At 33.2% G+C, this 12398-nt stretch overlaps 1 protein-coding gene across 1 annotated transcript in view; it reads left to right on the top strand.

The window, feature by feature from the left end:
- The first annotated feature begins 612 nt into the window (after window positions 1–612).
- Window positions 613–12398, top strand: part of LOC142985077 (uncharacterized) — a 62247-nt gene continuing 50461 nt past the window's right edge. Inside the window, exon 1 of the mRNA XM_076133027.1 lies at window positions 613–773. The gene's annotated coding sequence lies outside the window, so the exon portion shown is untranslated. The remainder of the gene's footprint in view (window positions 774–12398) is intronic.

Below are 12398 nucleotides of genomic sequence, written 5' to 3'. Positions count from 1 at the left end.
GTATTTCTCTCTATGGCGTTGCGCAAGCGCATTGAACGCCATTGATCGTCTATTGAGCTCTGGATCACAATTACTTGTTTTGTTATTGTTGATTGAGTGAATGTTTCGCTTTGGGAAAGTTTTGGAGGTAGAAATGTGAAGGTGTCTTTGTTAGTTGCAGGTTTTGTGTAACATGAAAATACTTTCGGTGTTTTTTTTTTTAATTGGTAAACATAGCAAAGCATTTCCCGGAATTGTTAGATATACGTAAAAAAATATATAAAATTAAGTACCTACCTAACTACTTGTTTTTCAATAAGAAATTGATATTCACACATAGCAATAGAAAACTAAGTAGGTATGTGTCAGGATTTAGAAATTCTTATAAGTATTTAAATGAACTATTTTTCAGATAAGAATCGTACAAGAATTTTATCCAATAAAAACAACAATGTAATGGGACATTTTTTACTTCGAAACAACGATTGATTGAAATATCTCAAATTTTTCTCGACCCCACATTTAGAGGCTTCTATCGAAATGCTCTTTTCCGGGGCAAGCACGGAAGGAATTCGTACGGGCCAGTGGCCACAACATTTGAGCATTGCTTTGGCGCCAAATCGAGCAGTCTATGGCCGCCCGGCTGTGTGTGCGCATGCGCGGCGACCGGCCATCTTGCCGTTGCTATAGTAACGCGAGTGTCATCAAAATAATCGAAAAACTTCTTTTTTGAATTGGATTTTTAGGTGAATGTGTTTGTTTAATTGTTTTTTTAATTATTTGGAAATAAAATGGTAAGTTTCATTTAAAATTTAGAGAATTTGTTGTATTGTTTTTGTTTCAGTATGTGTTACATATTGTTTATTACTTTTCTTTTTTTTTTGCGCATGGCAAGCGATTATTGTGAGATTGTTGTTCGCGGTATTTTGATGACATAGCGGTATTAATTGCTATGTCAATTAATTATTAATGAAGTTTTTAATTTGTGTCAAGTTGTATTAATTAAATAATGATGTTGTGCACTTATTTCGTACATTTGAGACATAACTGCAAATTTATCATGTTTTAAATTGTTTTTATATTACGAATGGTGCTAAAAATAAACAATGAAACTTTGCAAACATCGTTGCACATGACGTCTGCTAAAAAAGTAGAGCAGTGAGTCTATGCGCTTACTTTCTCATTAAACACATATGATTTTATAACAGGTATCTAGGTAGATAGATTTATCTAGTCTATACGACGTATGTTAATAGCTAACATACTTTTCTAACGTATTAAATGAACGGAATTAATAATTATAAAATAACGGAATATACTTAGAATATATTTTTCTGGGTTTAGTGTTCGTGTTATTGAAGTTCTAGGTTCTATTACTGATACGGTTTAAATGATTGGAAACTATCATAATCCCAGAAATAACGATGTCTTTTAATTTAAGTAAGAATGTTTTTTGGGAACTATAAAGAAAATCCACTGTTATACCCGTCGACAACTGTTACTGTTTGACAATGTTTATTAACTAAGGTGTCACAGGTTCGATTGCCACGCTAAACAAAATATTTAAGCATTATCGAGATTAACTTTGTGAGTAAACTTTTTTACAAAATAGTTACAGCACCTTTAATATTATAAAGAACTAACCAGATTCTTATAAGACACCAATTAATAATTTCGCTGTAAGTTTGACGACATTCCTAGCCATAGATCCATTTAAAAAATCCCAGATAACCCTATCTCTTTCTTCTCCTTTTAAAAGAAAGAAACACAACATAATCTAGGGTCTATCGTCAAGTTAGTGCACCGTACTTCACGGTAGAGGCTAGGCATTAAACCGAAGTAATTAAATCGGTAAATCTGTTATAATTTAAATTTACCGTTGTTGCTTTGTACATTACCTTTGGTGATTCATTTATTATATAGTAGTCTTTATGTAGTTGTAAAATAATTTTGTTTATTATTTGTGCATGGTATATGTGTTATCAACCATTCTATGACCATACCCAACTAGCACACAAGCTGCTTATACAGTCGTTATACAGCCTAATAGTTGCATAAGAGTCGTTCAAATGCTGTACAATTCTCTATAAGTTGTATACTAGCTATTTAAAAAACCCTTTAACAGCTAGGCGGGACAGTAGCCGTTTAGTAGGAAACTAATGACTTATAGTGATATATGAGCATGTAATTGCATCGCTAGACAGCCTAGGGAAGTATAACTGAGTTAATGGAATCTTCTATAACACCGTTAACTGTATAAGGGGACTTTAGGAGATAAAGGAGTTTAAACGGAGTTATGCGTTGCGCTTATAGCGCTCAAGAGCGTAAATAAGCTTTTTGTAATGCCTTAGGTTCTATAACAGATTTTTTTAGGGCTAGTGTATTACTCATCTATAAAAGAGTTGCGTAGGTCTTTAATAACGCCTTGAGCGTTATATCAGATATTTATATGGCTTCTGTACGGCAAATAGATGTATAAGGTATCATTCGAAACATTTTTACAGCCATGGGGATTACAGAATTATGTTAAGCACCTAAAGCGCTATAACCGCGAGTAATATACCTTTATACTAAAGCTTAAAATTATTATCATAATATATTTACATAGGTGCAGTGGTGGTTCAGTCTGTCAAATAAAATAAAATAAAATAAATAAAATAAATAAAATAAATAAAATAAATAAAATAAATAAAATAAATAAAATAAATAAAACAAATAAAACAAATAAAATAAATAAAATAAATAAAATAAATAAAATAAATAAAATAAATAAAATAAATAAAATAAATAAAATAAATAAAATAAATAAAATAAATAAAATAAATAAAATAAATAAAATAAATAAAATAAATAAAATAAATAAAATAAATAAAATAAATAAAATAAATAAAATAAATAAAATAAATAAAATAAATAAAATAAATAAAATAAATAAAATAAATAAAATAAATAAAATAAATAAAAGAAATAAAATAAATAAAATAAATAAAATAAATAAAATAAATAAAATAAATAAAATAAATAAAATAAATAAAATAAATAAAATAAATAAAATAAATAAAATAAATAAAATAAATAAAATAAATGAAATAAATGAAATAAATGAAATAAATGAAATAAATGAAATAAATGAAATAAATGAAATAAATAAAATAAATAAAATAAATAAAATAAATAAAATAAATAAAATAAATAAAATAAATAAAATAAATAAAAAAAAAATGATTTTCAAACTATTTTAATATTCAACGACTGACCCCTAAAAGTACGAGTAAAATGCTGGTGTGCGACCAAAACAATTATATTGAAGCACTCCTATGCCACAACTGCAGAACCTTGAGGTCTACAACAGCAAACACTAGAGCCTTTGTACAGCTTAAGCCGCTACAGCAGATGTAACCAACTCTGAGAGGTGCTTGATCGAGACGCCATTACATCATTTGGTAAACATATTTTTTGAGGTTATTACGATCTTTTGAAGATCATATAAATCTATAGCCTGGTAACGTTAACATAATTAAAATCATTTTTTATTACCTCTAACCCTAATCAAAATCAATCAAAATCAAATCATTTATTCATTTAGGTCAAATATTGACACTTATGATAGTCGTTACAATTACTGAATCTACCACTAGCTCGGAAAGGGGGTAGAGCCTTATGAGAAGAGCTAGCGAGAAACTCACGGCCACTCTTTTCAATCGCCAAAAGTTTTACAATGTGGTTGATACAATAATTGATCATGCGAGGAGCTGCCAACAATCAGCGATATAGACTAAACGTCAATTAAGTTAAATTAATATAGCTAGGTTATTTATTAGTCTCTGATCATACCGTATGTTGGGAGCACCTACTAGCATGTGATAATAAGAATATGGGCAGCAAGTGAGCACACTGGTTGTGAACATTATAAAAGAAAAAAGTGACAGTTTTATGAATAACATCAAATTGTACGTAACATCACCTATTTGCATCATTAATTGCCCATGTTTTACAATATTAGACCTACTGCTACTGAGTTTATACAATTTATAGCAAAGTTCCCTAATTTCAAAGAATCCTAATCAAGCGAGCGACTAATCCCAAGAGCTATTGTCGTTTAGATACTCATCAATTCTGTAATAAGCTTTCCTAACGAGATGTTCCTTAACAGCAACTTTGAATTTTGGCAGGGGTAAATCCATGATGTGCTTTGGAAGCTTGTTGAAGAAACGAATGCCGAGACCTACAAACGAATTGTGCACCTTGTGTAAACGATGATGGGGACCTACTAATTTGTGTCTGTTTCTAGTGTTATAATTGTGTCTATCGCTATTTGTTGCGAAAGTCCCTAAATTTTGTTTTATATACAACAAGTTTGCAAGCACATACTGTGATGACACCGTCAGTATCCCTATCTGCCCAAAAAGCTCTCTCAAGGAGTCTCGCGCTCCTAAACTATAAATTGCACGGATAGCTCTTTTTTGAAGGACAAAAATAACATCTATATCAGCAGCCTTACCCCACAGTAATATACCGTAAGACATGACGCTGTGAAAATAACTAAAGTAAACCAGTCTTGCCGCATCCACACCAGCAAACTGTCTTACTTTTCTGATTGCGTACGCGGCGGAGCTGAGTCTCCCCGAGAGATGCGCTATCTGAGTGCCCCATTGGAGCTTGCTATCCAGACTGATACCTAAAAACGTTGCCGAATCTACCAAATCGATAGTTTGCCCATTTACGACTATGTTAGTACCTGAATTCCTCGCGTTGGGCATAGTGAACCTAATGCACTTAGTTTTGTTAGAATTTAATAACAGATTATTACAAGTGAACCAGTTGTGGACCTGTTCAAGAATACTATTGATATCAATAAAACAAGACTTCGAACGATCTACTTTAAAAATGAGTGAAGTGTCATCTGCAAATAATATAATATCACATAAGTCCTGCACCTGAAAGGGGAGATCGTTTATATATACGAGAAAAAGAAACGGACCGAGTATCGAACCCTGAGGCACGCCGAGAGAAACAGCTGAACCTGAAGACCTTACACCATTGATATCTACTCGTTGAATCCTATTACTCAAATATGACGCAAGTAAATCGAGCGCTGTATCCCTAATTCCATAGTGGTTTAGTTTCCTAAGGAGCGTATTACTATTATGTTGGACACAGTCAAATGCTTTGGAGAGATCGCAGAACACCCCAATGGCGTCCTGGGATGTCTCCCAAGCATCATAGATATGCTTGACGAGCGAAATACCTGCATCGATTGTTGACCTACCCTTTGTGAAACCATACTGTTTACCATGAAATAGCTGATTCGAGTTAAAGTGACTTTCGAGCTGCTCTAAGATGACCTTTTCGAAGATTTTGCTAACCGCAGGCAAGATGGAAATGGGCCTGAAATTGCTGGGCTCACTCTTAGATCCCTTCTTAAAGAGTGGTACTACTTTACTGTGTTTCATTAAGTCCGGAAACACACCAGCATCTACGCACCTGTTAAATATTAAAGCCAAATGGGGGGCTATTTCCAGAATGATACTTTCTACTAATTTAACAGAGATGCCCCAGAGGTCAGGTGTTTTTTTGGAGTTGAGCGACCTAAAAGCCTTAACTACATTATTAGAGTTGATATGTTTGAAGAAAAAAACACTACCACACTCTTCTACACTATTTCGAAGTAAACATTCTGCCTTGGCAGGACAGGAATTCAAGGAGCTAGTTGTAGCTGTGGGAATATCAGCGAAGAAAGTATTGAACGTCTGAGCAACCTCTAAGTTGTTGGTGATAATCATGTCATTTACTTTCAGTTCAAAATTATTTTCGCGCTGGATAGCACGACCTGTTTCGTTGTTAATGATATTCCATGTGGTTTTGATCGTATTGTCTGAGCTTTTAATTTTGTTGCTTAAGTGTAAGGATTTAGCAGCAACACAAGTTCTCTTAAAAATTTTTGAATAGTTCCTAACGTATTCAAGAAATTTAGGATTAAAATTGAACTGTTTCATGGAATAAAGCTCATACAGCCTAGCTCTACTTTTATAAATACCTGCTGTCGCCCAATCGCAAAATTTCAGTTTCCTATTGTTATCTAGTATGGTTTTCTCTTTGAAGATAGTTTTGAACTTGGATTCAATAATGTTGAATAACGATGTGTAAAGGTTATCCGGGTGTTCTTCGGTGTCGTCTAACTTTGTCATAGCACTAGCTATCTCACTATTAAATAATACTAAACGATCCCTAGTAATAGGCCTACAAGTAATTTTCTTTAACCTATTATCTATCCTAACAGGAAATATAGCCTTCTGTCCACAATGGTCCGATGTTAGTTCACTTAAGATTTCCCTACCTAAGCATTCGCAGTTGCAGAATATATTGTCCAAGCATGTAGCAGAATGTGCAGTGATTCTAGTGGGCTCATTAAATAAAAAAACTAAATTAAAAGATTTAAATAATGACTTAAGTCTCGTACTAGTCGAAGATTGCTCAAGTAAATTTACATTAAAATCACCACACACTACCACATACTTGTTGCTTATACTTAAACGTTTTAATATGTCCTCCATTATCGACTCAAATAAAGTAAACTCACTATTTGGTGGTCTATATATACAAACTACTATGTGTCGCTCTAGCTCGACACAGGAAACCTCAGCCGTGCGTTCTATTGACAAATTAACTATGTCCCTACGTTCTTTACATTTAATACTGTTAGCTACCATAATCAGTGAACCACCATGTCTAGCTTTGTTCCTAATATACGCACTAATAATTGTATAAAACTCATTGTTTATTGCGATTTGTTCCGTGTGTAGCCAATGCTCAGTCACACAGAAAATACCTACATTATGTTTTTGTAAGAACAATTCTACTTCTAATTCCTTGCTGGATAAACCTTGTATGTTTTGATGTACTAAATTTAATGAGCCTAGCTGTTTATCCATTGTCCTACCTGTCAGTTTAAAGAATCGGATACATTATTCGTAACCTTGTCGCTAACTACACTACCTATACATTTAATCACAGTATTGTTAGAATAACTACACAATACTGGGTCGTCCCTTAACCTAAACTGCGTTATAGCACCTATAACTGTGTTAATATTATAAGCTAACAATGTAGCAATTTGTCGTTTGTCCGAACTATTAAGAAACATAGTTTCTTGAGTGTAAATAAAACTACTAATAAACTTATTAGTGTCAAAAAACAATAACTTATCACTATGATAAGATGTCATTAAATGTAGTTGATTATTCAACCTATGTATACGCTTATTTTCCCTTTCTGTAAGAGATTGTGAGTATGGGAATGCGCAGATAATTAATTTACCTAAATCTAATTGCAATAAACTGCTAATACTATCAATAATATCAGTTTTATCTAAACCTAAACTATCACCTATCAGTAAAACTACTGTTGTATTTATATCTAAGTGAGTGTTCCTAATTCTATCTATTATTTGATTTAATTTGAGGTTAGGGTAACAGTTATTTTTAAAACTACAATGTAAGTTATTGTTTATTATAGGTCCTAAGTTAATGCCTAACTTATCTGAGAACATAGCTACTCTGTTCTTTGTGTTAAGATCTATGAAGGAAGAGGGAATACTGTCAGATGAGTCGGTCAGTGAAGTCTCAGTACCTAAACTAATTTGAGAGGGTTCTAACCGTTCTAAGTCACAAGGGGGTCCCTGAGACTGAGAACACCTAGTGCATGGAGTGCTATTAGCTAAGGCCCTAACACGCTCTAAATTTTCCCTGCCAACTTTAGCTATCTCATCGTATTTTAGTATGTAATCGTGAGTTTCACGTTCATAATCTAAGGTAATTTTTGTTAATTTAGATTGTAGGTGTGAGATTTGTGACTTAAGGTCGAGAGTATGCCTGTCATACAATAGCCTACTGGAGATGAGTTCTTCACTACAACTATTGACTTCTAAAACTAGTTCCCTACGTTCCTCAATCAAATCTTTATTTGAATTAACTAATAATCTAAGTTTGTTAAATTTCTTAAGTTTTAATTCTAATTTTTTAATTATCTTACTAATTCTAGTGTATTTCCTAAACTTTTTATTGCTTTTAACTCTAGTTAATAAAGATTTACAGCCTATAAGCTCAGAATACAAATGATGAGTTGCACTACTGTCAAATGATTGTATTGACCGTTCCAATGAGATGATCTTAGTGTGGGCTTCATGCAGGCTTGTCTCTAGCTCATTTATGCGGCTCAGAGACCACTCATAGGTCTCATTACAGCTGCCAAATGAGCTAACTTCTTGTTGTAGCCTGTCCCGCTGATCCAGTAAGTCCATATTTTCAATATGGAGCTCAGCAAGTTCCCCCTTCAGTGATACAACCTTGTGGTTGACCTCCTTGATCTCTTCTTCACAGTCAACACGCTCCCTCAACAGCAGGCTGTTCTCATCTTTGCACTTCTTGAGCTCGAGCAGAGCAAGTTTAAGCTTGTTCTCAGTATCCTTTGCTGTTGCCTTCCTGGTCATCATTGTTGATATTAACAACAAAGGATCTGAAACGTTATAAAGAAAGTTGAGATATACAGCAGGATATAGAAAGAATTAGTTGGGGAAAGTTAGTATTTATTGAGATGCTCTATGTTAGTATTGTTAATAGTTTTAGAAGAAATATACACAAAGTAACTAACAAAAGAAAGAGGAAAACACAGATAAAGATATAGGGGATAAATAATAAGGGGTTAGTTGGACCTTGCAGTTAAATAATTTATAATTACAATGATGTTACAAGATGTTTTTAAAGTGGGTAGGTTTAGACCAAAAAATTAATAAAATAAAAAAACTAGCATTGCAGTTAATAGGAAACCTAACAATTAGACTCTTACAATACTAATTAAACTGAATGGTATATGGGAAATAAGCTACCTACAATGGAAGACTATAACACTGAATCAGTGCTGCGTTGATTCAATGTTGAAGAGCATGGGGGTAGTGAGCCTGAATATGCTACACTTTATCTAACGGATTTTAGATAAAATCTAATAAGTCTATAATAACAAGCGATACGAAATACTCCCTGTATTTATCAAACACTTATTCCTTGTTTGAATTTGAAATACGTTGACGCCTTGACACTTGGTTGGCGTAATTATTATATTGTTGTCTTAATCACACTTTTCCATCTTGATTGACTATATATTAGTAGAAGACAACCTAATTACACTTATTTACAACTTTTAGACACAATTATTGACAAATACGTAATAAATAAATAAAAATTGAATTTTAAAACTGAGAGCAAAAAATTTCAAGTCACTACACCAGTGTTGCCAGCCTAATTAAACTATCTGTAACCCTCAAAGTTTTATTTATGTTCAAAATACAATTTCCAAATCCACATATCTATATAATTTTTGCATTTAAAACTGAATATTTTGAGGGCGCATGAAAATATTGACGATAATATACATATATATTGACAGCAAACTGGAACTCGCACTTTCATATCACGTACACAAAGAAATAAAAGCGATAGACTACTTGTTATTTTAATAATCCAATCCGTAAAAATAAAATGTCTCCTCATTTGTCACTGATGATTCATTTTAATACAATATATTTAGTTTACACCATAATAAACCGACCATATTACTAATTTAGAGCGTTAGCATTTATAACCGTTACACAGTAGCGCTAAAATAAGGTAAAGGTGGTATAATCGCGCTGCAAGAGCTTTTTCGAACGCTCGTGGCGCTAACCACCTCTGTACAACAGCTGGTAAGCGCCACGAAGCTGCGAAAAAGCTGTTGTAGCGCGATTATACCACCTTCATCTTATTTTAGCGCTCCTGTAGAACTACTATACTGCGTACTATTATAATTACTATTTACGACCACTGTAGATCCAATTTAGAGCTATAAGCTGGACAGTATGGGCCTATTTGACGCTACAAGAGATCTGTAGCCGCTTATAGAACCACTATACTTCTTACTAAGGAGCCTAAGGCGTTATAAAAATCCTTTAACCGGCCATTGTGCAGCTTGTTATAGCGCTTGTGTGCTAGTTGGGTACTAGTCGTTATCACGTATCTCAGTTGACAACTAGTGTACGTCAAATTGATAGTCACTACAGCAATGTATTGCACATTGCTGCTTTGCCGCAACGTGTTAATCACTTTAATCTAAGTGAGAAAACAATGTACAGCATAGCGGCTTTCAAATAGTTGTCAACTGTAATACGACGTGATAGCCCCCCAGATTTGACATTTGCTTCAAAATTCAAAATATTGTGACACGAATTTGACTGTCATGACAAATAAAATATCACACAAAAGGATTATTTCAAATGATGATTTTGGAAATGCGGTTAAGAGCTCTTCAGAATGCAGTATGAAGTACACACAGTTACAATATGTTGTGGGTTCGATTCTCATCTATTGTAGTCCTGAAGTTAAAACACTAATGGCAGCCTTTGAACTTAACTATGTGTCCTCTATGTAAATAATAAAAAATATTTACCAATCCAAATGAAAATCAAATAAATCTCCCCTACACTCATTCACAATGGTTCACATCAATAAAACCAACAAGTTACTTTATAGTGAACAACCCATGAAACCACATTCGAATCGGTCCAGTTGTTTTGAAGAAAGCAACAAACAGACATACAGAATAATGAGAGAACCACATCCGTAGGTACAGATCTTTTTGCGAGAGATAAAAAGCTGGATATCTATTTCATGTTTAATCTTAAAAGTTAAGTCTCTCTTATTTAAATGCAAATGAAACATCTGTCAAATCATGTTATACAAACTTTTGTTTTGAGTAATTATATTCTATAAACTCAACTTTGCACCAGTAAAAGGTATTATTTAATTAAGTACCTAGAGGCAGAGGTGACAGGTGAGACACTCTCTCTCTCTTCCTGGCTATTCGTCCCATATGGTAGTGGGGTCAGCCTTCCTTACACTCTTCGTCCACTTCGCCCTATCCTTGACGTCGTCTTCCTCAACCTCACATCCCTTCATGTCTCGCCGCAACACTTCTGTCCACAAAGACAAAATGTGCCACTATAGAATTATGTATCGGCGACATGTCAAGCAAAGCCAGGGTAGGTAGGGAAGCGTCTCGAGTCCGGCAAAGTCACACTTTACCCGTCGTCGCTAGCGATATGTGTTATATCTGCTGTTAAAATATTCGTTAAAAGTTACCCGATACATATTCAGTTGACCCCCGATTTCTGAGTACATTTAGCTGTAGTTTATCTATTCAATAGCGTTTTTTATATGATTTTACACCCTATTGATTAGATAAACTATCGCTATATGTACCTCAAAAAGGGGGGGTTAAAGAAACCTAAGCTTAATAACTTTTAACAGGCTACTAGTCTACTACTATCCCTTAAGTACCTACTAAGGCTATTTTTTTATTAGCATAATGTACAAGGTCCAAAACATGACACATTTAAGTACGAATAGCCAGTAGGTACGCAATCTTAAATACTTTGTATGCAAACAGTGCAATGGTGTCAAGTTGTTGTCTTTATTACCATTGTTAGGGCCATAGCTGACACATAATATAGTACTTATTCTGAATAAACTGTCAGGGTCTAAGAAGTACTTTACCCAGACTATAATTTAATTTGCTTTAAACAGACTATAATTTATTTTTCGGCGGCGATGATGATCCTGGATTATGCTGAATTTTAATAACATTATTATTAATGAAAATAAATAAATTTTATATTGGTATTTTTGAACTGTTAAGTAAAGTTGAAACAAAGAACAATTTTAAAAGTTAGCTCTCCAGATTTTTTTGCTTAATGATTGGAGTTGGTTCATATAGGTAGGTATTAGAGTTTGTGTATTTCAAATCTGTGCTCTATGTCAAATTTTGCTAATATATAATAATATTAATAATATAGTACATACTAAATAAAATAAATTCGGAGTCTTACGTTTTTGAAAACATCATAGCTTAGCAAAGCCAATTTAAGTGTTACTTTTCCAGTTTTTTTTGCTTAATGATTGGGTTTAGACGATATATTAGAAAGGTTTGTGCATTTTCTAAGTCTATGTAACTACGTAAAGAAGTTTTAGGTTTTGTAGAGTCAACTCTCTATACTTTAATGTACCATACATTTTGTAGCAATCATTACTAAAGTAGGTACTTCAAACGTAGATTATTATAGAAGAAACAAAAAAAAAATACTAATTGAGCAAACGAATCTTAAGTTATATCTAAATTTAAGCAAAAAACTGTAGTGTAGCCTCTTAACTTAAGCACTAATGATGCAAGTAAGTAAGTATGTCAATATAATAGGTGAAGCCCCTAGAATATCTAAGAAAAAAACACCAAAATCTAATTAGTTACTTTATAGTTCAATACGAAGCAAAATTTAAAAACAAACAATTTATTATGAGTAGCCAAGCTTGTTTGTTCAGATGTTGAATCGGTAATGA

This window comes from Anticarsia gemmatalis, chromosome 2 (genome assembly GCF_050436995.1).
Source record: "Anticarsia gemmatalis isolate Benzon Research Colony breed Stoneville strain chromosome 2, ilAntGemm2 primary, whole genome shotgun sequence".
NCBI classification, from domain to species: domain Eukaryota; kingdom Metazoa; phylum Arthropoda; class Insecta; order Lepidoptera; family Erebidae; genus Anticarsia; species Anticarsia gemmatalis.
Note: the sequence above shows the minus strand (reverse complement) of the source record. Positions and strands in the feature narration are given on the sequence as shown.